The 14,375-nt window shown below is 33.0% G+C and overlaps 2 protein-coding genes across 6 annotated transcripts in view; one reads left to right on the forward strand and one right to left on the reverse strand.

Moving 5' to 3' along the window:
- Nucleotides 1-14,375, reverse strand: part of LOC118184426 (uncharacterized) — a 235,469-nt gene that overhangs the window by 123,694 nt on the left and 97,400 nt on the right. The window lies entirely within an intron of this gene.
- sicily (NADH dehydrogenase (ubiquinone) complex I, assembly factor 6 homolog sicily) overlaps nucleotides 1-14,375 on the forward strand; it is a 217,872-nt gene that overhangs the window by 11,615 nt on the left and 191,882 nt on the right. Inside the window, exon 1 of one of the 2 annotated variants that reach the window (XM_085811870.1) lies at nucleotides 12,852-12,870. The exons of the other annotated variant lie outside the window; for it this stretch is intronic. The gene's annotated coding sequence lies outside the window, so the exon portion shown is untranslated. Of the gene's footprint in view, nucleotides 1-12,851; nucleotides 12,871-14,375 lie in introns of those variants that run through there. 2 annotated transcript variants of the gene reach the window in all.

Raw genomic sequence — 14,375 nt, forward strand, 5'->3', positions numbered from 1 at the left:
TTCTTGTATTAAAAATTGTTTTCAAAAAGTGTTATCAGTAATAATAAAATCAGTAATAAAAAGTGTTATCAGTGTATAATAATTCGAACACTCCAACGTTTTCGTAAGATATTTTAGTCGACAAAGTTTCTTGTTATAAGTTTTGGCTGTAAATGAAAATATATCACAAGAATTATGGTCTGCATTATTTTTCACAACTCAAGCTAACATCAAAGAATCACCAAATTTACTCTATGAAAAATCAAACAAGACCCAAATATTAGTACTTCAGCAGATTTAGAAGAAAGGTTTGCAGTAATTGTTAATCCTGAAACTTTTAGAAGCGTTATTTAGGCCCTATGGATACAATGGAAGATCAGCAAGAAAGAAATTCTTCATCATTCTTCATCAATAAGAAAAAACAACAACCAAAAAAAAAAAAAAAAAAAAAACAAGGCCTTGTGTTCGCAACTTTTATCATATTGGTAAAATGTTATAATTGCAGAAATGTCAAAATATCTGGGCCCGATAGACGAATGAATATATGCCAAAAGCCAAATTAATAACTGAATATAAAAACCCTATTGCCTAGAGTTACGCACGGAAGTAGAGGCATAATGGCTTGGAGATGTTTCGCTACCTTTAATCATATACTTTGAAATACATAGTGTTAATAGAAAATAGTATAAATATATAAATATTCTTAATGAAAACCTGAAAGGATCTGCAAAATAACTTGGAATGCAAAATATATTCAACAGGACTTAGAAGAGATTATTATTATCTATTTATCCCTGATACTCAAGCTCTGTGAGGATGACGTTCCGATTCGGCCCTAAATGTTCACTTGTGATTATTATACAATTTTCCAAAAGTTATTGAAACTTCTCCATATTCGTTGTACTTATATCTTATGGAATATGTATACAGAGCGTTAAAGAAAAGAATAAGGGAAGGCGATACTTCTTCGAAAGCTCTACTAAAAGCAATTCTTACCTAGGAATGGGAAAAAATGGATCTAACATGAAAATATTATTTGAATCCATGCCTAATTGCTTGAAAAGTGTAAATTTAGCAAAAAGACATCCAGTGAAATATTCAATGTCCTGTTATTCTCATATTTTTTATTAAATAAGCTGTGTATTCAAAGTGTCCGAATACTTTCAGAGCTTTTAGAATAAATTATAATGTTATGAATTTTTTACATATGTAAATAATTTTAGTGGAATTACATGTAAAATCTCTCGTACAGGGTGGTTATAATTAAAGAGACCCTATTCAGATCAATCTAGAACCCGTTTTACTTATTGAATTTCGATGAAATTTGGTATATATGTTATATGGATCATGGGAAGACGATTTCTGCAATAAAAATAGTTCAAATTTTGACCACAAGGGGGAATTGTGGCGCCTAAAGAACGACAAAAAATCTGTCAGAATCATTAAAATTTATTGTTACAGAATGTGCTCAATGTGTGCTCCATTGGCATCAGTTACGTGTTGAAAGCGCATTATAGCGTGTTCAATGGCAGCGCGAAGTAACTCTCGAGGGGTTTCAGCAAGATGGCGTGTAATGCTGGCTTTCACCTCAGGTAAAGTCATAATTCCTTCTCCATATACGCGTTCTTTTAGGAATCCCCACAACCAGAAATCACAGAGATTTATATCGGGTGAACCAGGCACCCGGAAAAGGATATTAGACGATTCTCGCCATTGACTTGGCGCCCAATGTGGGGAATTACTCTCCTTGGATGAAGAGAGTGGTCTGATAAAACAGTTTTACCAGTAAAGCTCGATCGTTCTTCTGTGAGGGCATGATTAACGATGACAAAGACACGCAGAATGATTTTCTGGTGCTGGCTGCAAGTTCCTTTATAGGTTTGACTAATTTGCATAAGGAATTTTTGAAAGTTGCCATTTGATGGTCAATATTTGAACTAATTTTTTATTGCAAAAATCTTTTCCCCATAGTCCATATAACGTATATACCAAGTTTCATCAAAATCCGATAGGCAGGACGGGTTCTACAGGGGTCTGAATAGGGTCATTTTAATTATAACCACCTTGTATAATGTAGTATGAAATCCCTCAAGAGAGCGAAGATCCGCCAGATAAACGGGGCCAGATACATTTAACATTGAGGTAAATGCCCAAGCTGCCAAGCTATGCGCCCAAGCTGGCGATGATTTTGGCGATTAATTTTTGTCGCCAAATTGGGTGAGAAATCGAGAAAAATCATCCAAATTAGGCGACATTTTGGTCCGATCCCTGTGTAACTGTAATTTGTCTAATTCCTACGTAACCGCAACTGTAAGGCCCTACATGAAACTGTAACTCTAAACACCTTCCAGCAATTTCGAGAAATTGAAGGTACTAGAAATTTCTGGAGGCTGGGAGAAAACTAAGTAAGACCTAAAGGAGCATCAGTTCGCAGTTGTTGAGTTCAGAGTTGACTTCGGAGTTTTGGGAGATCTCCGTGCGAGCTCCGTTCTGTAAATGCAATTTGCATTGCGCTATATTTAGCTTAGTAGTTTGAAATGATGATTACTGATCGTCTTCTGTCATATTGAGAAGAGCTGTATGAATTTTTTTTTTTTTTTTTTTTTTTTAGCTCTCATCGCTTTTGTGCACATTCATTCTATTACAAATCCTATGCAAGTAACAATGTTTTTTTACCTAAAGTTTTGTAATATTTTTTTTTCAAAAGAAGCAGGTAGGTCATCAGTACCATATGTGAAAGAAAAATAAAGTCATTTTGCTAATATTTAGTAACTGATATCTGCAAACAGAACTGAAAAACTGTCTGGGGGAAACAAACAAAAAACAGAGAGAGAACCACTATAAGTCGTCTATATTTTTAAGCTGTGTTATATAAGATTTCATGTAAATCTGAATGTGTAGTGCATAATAATTCTTTTGCAAATGGAGAAACTGGGGGTAGAAGTTTGGCAGCATTATCGGAAACACACCGCGGGATTTGGCATTGAACAAAGATTATTGTGAATGATAAAACGCGACAATTCATACGCTTATTATTTTCAATGACAGTAATGTTCTTATATTTGTCTATTATTTATATCCTAATTATAACCGATGAAGACAGGAAACGATATGGCGCTGAAATGCCTTATGCTATGTCAGCAGAATTTCAAAAACATATTATGAAACTCTATATAAAAATATAATAAGAAATTATACGCATGAAATTTTATATACGAACTTGAAAAACGAGTGTAATATAATACAAATGTTTTTCAAAAACATGTGTTAAAAACAAGTAGAAAACACACAGACTGCTTATTATGAAAAATAATTATTTTCTTTAAAACTGGACTTCAGTAATGTGATAATCCTCAAAGCGAAAGCACTTTTTTTTTTTTTTTTGCATAGAATTTATATAATTGTAATTAAAAGAAATCTCCGAACATCATTATCAAATTTACGTAATATATGTAAATAACACTGAATATTTTTAGATACGTTACATACGACATTAATCATATTGCGACTTAAACGAATTCACAAGAACTGTTCAGTTTCATATTATCAAAATACTTCTACGTAGAAATAAATACTGGATTAATGCATATTCATCGTTCGCGTGCGTGGATAAATTTAGATGACTGTCTCATCAATCAGCTGTACTTCAAGTCAGCTGGATTCATTATGTTACATCAGACGAGTGCGTAGATTATGTCCTGGCAGACGATAGAAAACAGCTTGCTTTTCGAAGAATGAAAATAACAGCTGCTCGGCCCATTATCTCAGCTGTGTTTAAAACCAGTAAATAACGCTGAAATCCACGAAGTTTCTAAAGAATTTCATAATCATGCGCAACAGACAGCAGGAAATTTGAAAATTTTCGAGCGTGTAACATATTATTAAACATATATATTAATATAAACATATATGTATATGTTTATTAAACTGTATTTGCTAAGTTAAACAATGTACTATGTTTTAACAAATAGTATTTAATAATTTATTAATATGTAATGGCCGCTATCGTTTCAAAACAATTTTGGCATTTTACTTTTAAAAATATCACTCCTAAGAAGCCTACATTTTTTTCCAATTATTTTGTATGGTCTATTATATAATTATAATTATAATTTGCATGGTTATCTTTATGTTTGTTTATCATTTGTTTATTATAATTTGTATGGTTTATTATTATAGTATTTTTTAACATTCAAAATTCTATTTGGTATCTTCCATTTTGATTAACGTTTCTTTTAATTAACTTTTTCTTCCGATTAAATTTAGCGATGTTATGCAGTTTGACACCCAAGCTTTCCACTAGCCTTTAGTACCAGAACGGCTGCTTAGGGGAATATATCAAAATTTTTATTTTAAACGCACGTGAATTTTTTTTACTTCGTTTCAATTCGAAATTTATCTTAACTTCAGAACAAAGGCGTTAATTTTGTAAACGGTATCAAATGTATTCACTTTTCATAAAACATACATTATTACAGTACACAAACTAAGTTTTTACTTTCTTGTTTGAAGTAAAGGAAGTACTGTAATCCTGAAAAATTTCGGGTATCATATTTCAAACAAAATAACCATTTTGACTACTCTTGAATCCAATTATTATTATTATCACTATTATTATTTTCCCGAAACGGTTTGTAAAATTGGTTTAAAAGAAGAGACCAAATTAAGTATTTTTTTGCGTGACGTTGGTAAATTATGCATTTTGTTATATCCCTTTTCGTAAACAGTAGTGATGTAGTTAAATTAAGTTGTTCTTATGTTCCGGTTAAGGTTTTTATGCAGTAAGACTAATGCGTTTAGTCATGTATGCAATAATTGTATAATTATCAACAATTTAAAAGCTCTCATATCAATTGTAAATTTTTTTTAACTGTTTTTAAGTGTATTTGGTATTTTAGGTTTCTCTATATTTTACAATTTTCGATGAAGATGTTTCGAGTTTTTAAGTATCTTGTTCCCTTGATGAAAAATGAACTGATTAAATGAGAAATTTATCTCTAATGAAATTCGAGAAAATACGTTTAAATGAAGTGCAACAAAAAATATGTTAATTTAATATGCTATACAAGGAAGTCCTGTGATGTTCACATCAGATAATTTTCCTTCTCTTCTCAAAATCCTCTTTTATATATATATACGTGAAAATGTGCTGTTGAAACAACACTGTGTAAAAATCTTTCTTAAATAAAGATGGGGGATATTAATTACAATGCTATTACAAAAATCAAATACTCCACATTAAGTATATTTTAAGTTAGATAAGCTGGATAAGCTAAAACAAGAATAAAGATTTAAATAGTTCAATTTGCTAGTTTAATATTTGATAGTGATAGTGATTATCCAAACTGAAGTAAATCGGATAAACTGCAATCTGATCTTCTTCGTATTCAGATTCAATTGTAATATCATATAAACAATCAACTAAAAACAAAGCTATTTTATTGAAGGGAATTCTATTTTCCTTGCTTCAGTCACTGTGTGTGTATTAAATTTAAGGATTGCGATCTCTCAGAATCGAAAGTAGGAGAAACCAATAATTTTATTTCTTAGCAATCAGTATGTGTAAATTTCCGCAACTTTTTTAGTTCTTCGCAGAACTTACCATTTGGAATACTGCTTAAGTCTCTAGCTACGGTTTTCGTAACCCTTAAGTACTGTTAAAATAATGACCTTTTAGGGCAGACTTCTTTAGAGAAGAGAAACAGTCTGCTAATGCCAAATCTAGCGAATAAGGAGAGTGGCTGAGAACTGGGATATTTCTCTTTTGCCAGAAACGGTTTGACAACGATTGAATAGTGTGGCGGCTTATCATCGAAAATAAGATAGCAGTTATCCCCTTGAGTTTTTACTGATCTGATGCGTACATTGCTCTTCAAGATTATCCGTTACATCTTTGTAAAATATGGAGGTTACCGTTTTTCCTTCAGGAAAAAATTCGGGATGAATTATCCCTTTTAAATCAAAAAAGATCACCAACAAAATCTTCACTAGGGATTTCCGAAATCGAAGTTTTCCGAAGTTTCAATATTTACGCTTACAAGTAATGTTTTCAAAATGAGAGTAATCAAAAGCAGTCACAGAGATTATTGAACAGTCAAAAGATTGTAAATGAGAGTAATCAAAAGCAGTCTGAGAGAGATTATTGAGCAGTCATAAGATTGTAGTTCTTTCCATGCTTTGGATGAGTTAACATCAATATTAATACATGAACAAAATTATTCAAGACAGATCATTGAGGATTGATGACAAGGATTGAACGCTGGATAGGACACAGGTACGTTAGTTGGTCCTTTAAATTTAAAGCATCATTCAATTCGTTAAAAAATCGGAGCTTACAAGTGTAATACATTCTGTCAGTTATCGTTTGGCAAGTTTGCTGGAATTCCTTACAAAAACTTCTAACACAACTCTTCTTTGAGGTGTCAGACTGCAATCTAATTTAAATTCTAAATTTATTTATTTAAGTAAATTTGGCTTTGTTCTGTCCTTCCATTGTTTCGTTTACCATTGTAATTTAAATTCGTGAAACCAATGTATTAAGACCTCAAACGGGTTCGAGATTTCCGCAGCTGCAGAGAGTATATGCGTTCCTTCATGCGTACAGATCTTCTGCTAGAGACCCCCGAGATCCGTGAAGCGTTATGGCAATGTAACGTGTCCTTCAGTGTTTTCCTGGCAGAATTATCGAAATCAAGGTGCGCCCGGGCTTCTCCAGGCGATAAATGAGATGCCGATTGTGGCAAGCTGCTACGTCCTCCGGATGGGTGCGTTCGAAGGGACGGCCTCAGGGGCTTACCCTCTAGCACGAATAAAATGAAAATGACAATAAATAAATAAAATCGAATGCAAAGAAGGGATGTAAGTAAGGGAAGTCGCTTTTGGGGGTGCACTAGAAACATTGTTCGGGAGAACAAGCGATTGTTGATTCCAGAAAGTTTCAAAGATTCCAGATGCCGTCAGAGAAAAGTCTCATTGATTTGCATAAATTAAAAGCATTTTTTTACACTTATTCCATGCAGGCGCGTTAATCTTGCGGTCCGTATTGTACAGTTGAAAAGTGAACTATAGGTTGAGAATCTAGAATGTGGAATATGAGAAACTAATTGGATTATTTTTAGTAGTTCCGATTTGTTAACTGTAACGAATTTATTGCCTGTTTGTACAGTGGACCTACTGAAGTAACTTTGCTGCTGTCAAAGACGAAATTAAATAACTTTAAAAATATTTGAAATTTAGTCAGATTTATTACTGACACTGTGATCGGTATGACGTTTAGCGGAGCCTGCTGCTCTATTGTTGGGCACAGGTTCAAATCCTCGAAAAGGCTAGGATGTTTGTAAATGTATAGTGTCTTCTTGTTGTGGGGATACTCGAAATAATATCGAGCCGGAAAATCATCTCGAGAGGTTAGCGATATGGGAAGAGGACGCAGGAGACCGTTGGATCTACCTCCTAGGGTTTTCCTTCTTCATCAAAACTGCGACGAGACTGAGTCATCTGTAAGGTGCCCACTGCTTGGCTTGGTCAATGACAGGCATAATTTGTGGACCTTTAGCTTGTGGATTTAGCTTGGTTTATTTGAATATGGCAGAGCACATAAGGGCTGAATGCATTGGGAACATAGATGACTTTTGAAGGAAACTAGCTTGTATTCACGTTACATACGGGGAAAAAGCCCATTCCATGGAATTTAATCTGAATCGAACTACCAGGACTCAGCGGTATTTAGCATTCGGCCATTGGTAGGTGGAACTTATCTCGACTGTGTTTAGATCTAAAAGATTAATGGCTAAAACAACAAGAAAAAAAAATATTGTATCTGAATTTCTAAGTAACAACTGGAAGAAGAAGCACTTCGTTAAATTACAGAACTATATATTCTTTTACTTGTAGCCTTATAAGGTATTTCTCCCGCCATCCTAGCGTACCTTTGTGGTGTCGTGGTTCTGCCCGCTCGGCCGGTATTCCAAAGGTCCGTGGTTCGATTCCCGGCGAAGGCTATTGCTCATTTTTCATCTTGTCTGTTTCCAAAAAATACTTAATGTCTCTACAGTGGCGGCCGAACTAAAAGGATGGTGGATGATGATTTCTTCCCACCCAGGATTTGGAGATTGTGTACCCTAAAAATTCCAGTCGCCCTTTAAAAGGGAAAGTATATAAGGTATTTCTCCCGCCTTCCTAGTGTGCCTTCGTGGTGTAGTGGTTCTGGACGCTGGGACCACGCTGAGCAGAGGTTCGTGGTTCGATTCCCGGCGAAGGCGGTTGCTCATTTTTCATCTTGCCTGATTCCAAAAAATATCTAATGTCCTTACAGCCTAACATTTAACTTGTGGTGTCTGAAAGAATAACACAGTAAGAATTTCAAAAATTTCCCTTCCTCCAAAGGAAAGAAGAAACAGGGGGAAAAAAAAAAAAAAAAGAAACTTCCACCTGCTCGTAATAAATTAGAGATATTTTTTATTTTGCAACTGCAACACGTTTTCGATATAAATTAATTTTAAGAACAAAAAATAGACACATAATGACAAATTTGATTAAAATTTCAATAGAAACTGCACATGCATTTTTAAGGCAGAAAGAAATTATTAAGCGATGTTTCGAAGAAAAACAGCATTCGAAATGGTGGTAAACTCACATCAAGAGATAAAACTTAATTTGCTCCAAAACTCACCATGTAAACAGAGAAACATATGCAGCCATTTTATCAGAATTCACAAATAAGTTTTAGAAAACTACTGCTGCATTTACTAATCCATTCTAAGTTAATATCAAACTTACGAACTTGCCAATGGAGTACGTAAAAGTTTTAATATAATATGCTACGGGAAAAAATTATTTTATCTATACTTTTGTAATTTCTTATCTCCCGAATAAAAACACCCAACGCTTTGGGAATAATAATCCCTGTTCCAAATATCTTTCAGAAAACACGGCATTCCTGCAAGCAACGTTTTTTTCAATATGAAACACACAGTATTAAAATGGAGATTTCATTCGTTAAAACAAGTTTTTATTTATCTGGAGCATGTTTCTTCTTAAGTGAAAAACAAAACATTTCTTTCAAATACGTGTAAAACTATAAAACTTTTTTATCCTACGGATTTACACAAGAATTTTTTATTTTCACTATTATTTATTAAATAACGGAGAATCTATACATATATATATGTACGCTCCTCGCATTGTGAAAAAACAGCGCCACGTAGAGCCAATAAATTTGTTTATTTATTTCATATTTGCTACGTAATTAATGCAATTTTGATTAACAAATTCGGCGATTTAAAAGCAATATGTTGCCATTCGGCTGACACATTACGGTTCAAATTTAATCATAAATCTCAGCTGTTTGAAAGATATGTGTGGCCATTGCTCCAAATAAAATACTTTTATCTTCGACGCTCCAGTTTGTTGTCCTTCGACAAAGCCTATGACATTTAATTTTTCTTTCACATTTAATCTCTATGATTAACAAACTAAACTATTGAAAAGCAACGAACGCAGTTTATGGCTCCTATTTTAATTACTAGGAGCACTCGATAACTACACTAGTTGCACTTATTCAAATAATTATACATATTTTTCTTTATTTTAGATAGCTGGCCACACTATATATTAAATATTATTAAATATTAAAAAATATATTAAAAAAAGCAAAAGGAAAATCTTAACAGGTGCAAATAATAAAGCGGGTTGTCAATTTTTCAAGCTCGTAAAAAGCGCTAAAATGTTCGTAAAATTAAGATATGCAAATTTCCTTAAACTTCACTTCTTCGAAGCTTAGATTAGGTTGTTCCAATGTGCAAAAGCCATGAAGGATATCCGCTTAAGATATCTGCCTATCTGCTGCTTATACTATAAAAATTTTTATAGTTATTAATTAATTACAGAAATATAGACTTATTTGTTTAAAAAGTTATTTCTTTATAACTATATTTTTATAATTTTACCAGACATCTCTGTTTGATCAGGAGTGTCTCAGTCTGAAGGTATGGTCCTGGGGTCCCGGCCAGTTTGTCATTTTGATCCGGTTTTTTGTTAAAAATTTTTTAAAATGGCAAATATTATTGTTTTCAACAATGACTATCACAGACTCGAAATACAGATCTCGACTTACAGAAAGAAGTCTTGATAATTGCTTACGACCTGGAATATCATCATACTCTCTCAGTTAGAAAGCAATGGTGTATGAAATGCACTGCCAAATATCACACTGACCGAATTACATTTTTATTTAAAAAAATTTAGCGAATTTAGAATTATAAACCAGAGACTTTGTAAACATTTATATCTAGTACTTAGTAATTATTTACTTTGCATAAGAATACAATCAATAAATTTATTTCTAAAAATAATACTTTTTGAATAATTTTTGTATATTATGTGTATTATTAAATATGTCAAACTATAAATTTACCTTTAAAGAATAAATATGCCTGTTACCCCACCGATATTCTAGAATGTGGTCTATGGTACAAAATGGTTGGGGATCCCTGTTGTAAGGCAATTAGTCACTCTACAAAAGAACAAAATCATCTGTAACGATGAATGGTGGCATTCGACAGATTTTGTTCTGACCGTTTTTTATTTATTCATTTTTATAGTCCGATGAAAAAGCATATGCAAAATAAATGCCCGTTATATTTTCTGAGTTAGGAATTCTAGGAATTAGGATCGCTTTTAGTGATGGTCGTAAAGAAAGCATATATTACTGAGAAATAATTCCCTAGAATGAAATTTAGTTCACTCAACTTGTGAGTGGTCGAGTTTGATATAAAATTCTCCAGAAATACTTCAAAATTGACTCCTATAAAAATATTACTAATATTACTCCTATAAAATTCACTCTATTACTCAAAAGGAAAATATTTTGAAGTAAAAGGCAATAAGTTAAAAATAACTGAATATTTTTTTTCAAGAGTGCTTTTTATCCATCGTTCCACGAATTCGTAAGACTGCATAAAACTAACTGCAAAATTTCATGTACTGGGCACATAAAAAGCACATTGCGTAGTTATATATCTAATACACGAAATTTTCGAGAATTGAAAGGAGAAAAAAAGGCATTTCTTTGAACAAGAAATAAGTCAGCGTGCGTTAAAATGTCACTCGGACACGCTACAACGAAAACTGTCAAACCACGAAGGTGATGAACATTGCATTTATATAGCACATTCATGACTACTGGTCATGTAACGTGGCTATTTTGATGTTAAAAATTTTCATTATGGTCTTCCAAAATCTTGAAACCTCACATTATACACTACGTTTTCTTACGTTTATTTTATCTTCCACGGGATTTAGCAAGAGAAACCAAAATCTATTTAAGCCATGATGTTCCGGCACATACTCAGAATACCCTGAGCAACCTGATAATCCCACTTGCCCTGACGGACTCCGTACTTACCCGTAATACCCTGCAGATGTCTTGTCTAAGTCGCTATGCCCTGGATTACGCGAGGCCAGTGGTGACGAACCTTTTGGGAAACGCGTGCCACTCCGTTTTAGATATTAAATTAGAATTATTCATAAGTTACCTCAAAATGCTTAGATCTGAAAAATGGAATCTATTTAACAATGAAAGTATCAAAACTCACTGGCAGTCTGCAATAAATTTGAATCCGTTTAGCAAACAACATTAGCTGCTTCAACTTTGGCGTATTCTTTGCCATGTAACAGGTAATATAATTGGCCCAAACAATTGAAACGTCATAAATTGGGTCAATAAATATGGGTATCATTTCTATGGCGATATGTGAAAATTTTGTATATAGGTTTAGGCCCTATGCCAGTGGCATTATGCGATAAGTAAATAAGTGAAACGTTCAAGAAGTGACTAAAACAGTTATTTAAATTACATAGTATCATTTTATTGTGATTATTGATTAAGGAAATAATACTTTAGTCGCGTGCCGGCTGATGAGGCTCTGCGTGCCAACTGTGGCACGCGTGCCATAGGTCCGCCATCACTGTGTTAGGCTGTCCGGAAGATGTTGATTCTCAGATTGTCTTGAGGATCTGTTGCTGAATGTGCTGTGGACGTCTTAGACTCTGAGACTCGCGACAGGCTGGAATGTGCTAAAATATCATGATGTTAATTCTCAGATAGTCTTTGAGGATTTTGTCGTTGAACGTCTTGGGGATGTCTTTTTTAAGTCGTTTCATTAAAAGATACACTAAGATGTCATGAATGTTGATTCTCACATAGTCGTTGAGGACTTTTTCAGTCCTTGGGATGTCTTGTTTAAGTCGTTAAATTCTGGAATAAACTAAGATGTCCTGCAAATGTTGTGCCTCAGATAGTCATGACAATTTTGTCAAACATCATTCTGAGGATATTCGTACTGCATTTTCTGGAGTATTTCAGTCGCCAAGTACTCTGAGGATGTTTATTCTCAGTTGTAGGATTCCGGTTTTTGAATTTTTAGAAATGAAACTATTCATATGCTTTAATATTCACATATAGTCAGTCCTATTAGACTTGCCATTTTTTTATTAATTTTGATAGCTCTATTCCTGGCATCTTTGTTAATTTATTACTAAATATAGGGAAGATACTTTATACGTATACTTATAATACTTATACGACTTACTTATAATATTTATTATGCTATAAATTAATGATCTCAAAGTATGGGTTACAACTTTTTGATGGTTCACCAAATATTTTGAAATATTTTTTTTTGTATAATTACATATATTTACCTGTAATTAGTTCATTTATAATTAACAATTCGTTATTAACTAATTACGTATGTTTTTTTATTATTACTTATTTGTTATTACTTTATTATTATATTTTTCTTTCTAGTAATTTTCTTTTTATCCTCATTCTTTCAGAGCAACCTTACGTGGGTCGTGATGAATCACAAATATATGCATGTGAGTTACGAGGTAAAATGTTTGAGAAGCACTTCTCTAATTAACCTATATTTTATATAATAAATTTTTAAAATTATTTACTTCATTATTTTCTCCTTACAGATCATTTAAATTACAAACCAAATCAAAATTTATTAAACAGTAGGGTAGTAGTTATTAAACAGTTTTAAAGAGCTAACAGTAATTTTACACGATAAATTGCCTATGCAATGAAACTTCCCGGGACGACCACCTCTGGAAGTGATCAAGACTTCTTAGAATGTAAAAAAAAAAAAAAAATATTCGTATTGAACATTACCTCTCGAAGAAGACAACCTCTACAGAGCATGATATCGTCTGGAACCATCAATAGACGTTTTATATAGGGTTCATTGTATTTATATTTTAAAGAGCTTTAAAAGCGTTACAATTTTTAATTAACTCCATACACATTTTTAAATTTGCATACGAGCTAACGCATTGCCAGTTATCAAGGTTTTCCTTTCGGCAAAACTTAATAAGATCTTTGATTTAAATTTCGAATTTATTAAATCTATAATTTCTTATCAAAGTGAACGATATAAAAGAAACAAATGCAATAACTGATAATTAAATGTTACTTTACGTTTTTAATAGTCCATCAAACTGGTATAATCTAAAATCTTTTTAATGTACAACATGTGCAGCAGAAAATTTTTATGAAGATTTGCCTCATTATTTTAATTAATGCAAGACAATTTTACGTCATATGTGTTTCGTCTTTCTATTGTGTGAAACTGTCCAAGACCCAAATGAAAAGCAAAAAGTTCCAGTTAAATAAAAAAAAAAATTACGATTAAATAATTCTATTTATTATTTCTTTTCAAACCATGTCGAATAGATCAAAGAACAGCCACCTCGTTAGAATGCTCGAAAATTTCAGTATTCTTTGTTTTGTTATAATCTAATACAAAATCAACTGACAAAAATTACACCAGCAGTTTTAAAAGACTGAAATTCCACGCACTTCCAGGCAATTTGCGATATTCTTTGTTTTGCAACTGTAACAACTTGGAGTAATTGAATAAAATTCTCTTAGTTTCGAGAGAGAACAGACACGAATCCCTCTTCTTCAGGAAGAAAAAAAGAGAGTAATGAGGCTTTTAAATAATGAATGTTTACGTACCATACAGTGTTAATACCTCTCGGTATCCCCTTAACACGACGCATTACGCTCACGGTTAAGATTAACATCTATTTTTAAACTAAGCCCCTTGCCATTTAGTTTGCATAAGCCTTCTCTGGTCTGAGCAAGTATCGTGACGGTAGGGTACGAACTGCGCCAAATTTGATCGAAGATCCTCGTTCCCCTATTTTCTAATCTACGAACTGCGCGACGTTTCCTCTCCCCCATTTCTTACCCAAGAAGTTTGGGTGCTACAAAAAGTCATTTATTGCCATTAATGGGACATTCTATTGACACTGCAAGCCTTTATTTTCCTTTATCAATATTGTAAAAATTGTGCATGCAAAACAAATATTAATTTAAAGTCTGGCGT

The sequence above is a fragment of the Stegodyphus dumicola genome, chromosome 2, assembly GCF_044657685.1.
Source record: "Stegodyphus dumicola isolate Sdum_Otavi_A_Nest chromosome 2, ASM4465768v1".
Lineage (NCBI taxonomy): Eukaryota > Metazoa > Arthropoda > Arachnida > Araneae > Eresidae > Stegodyphus > Stegodyphus dumicola.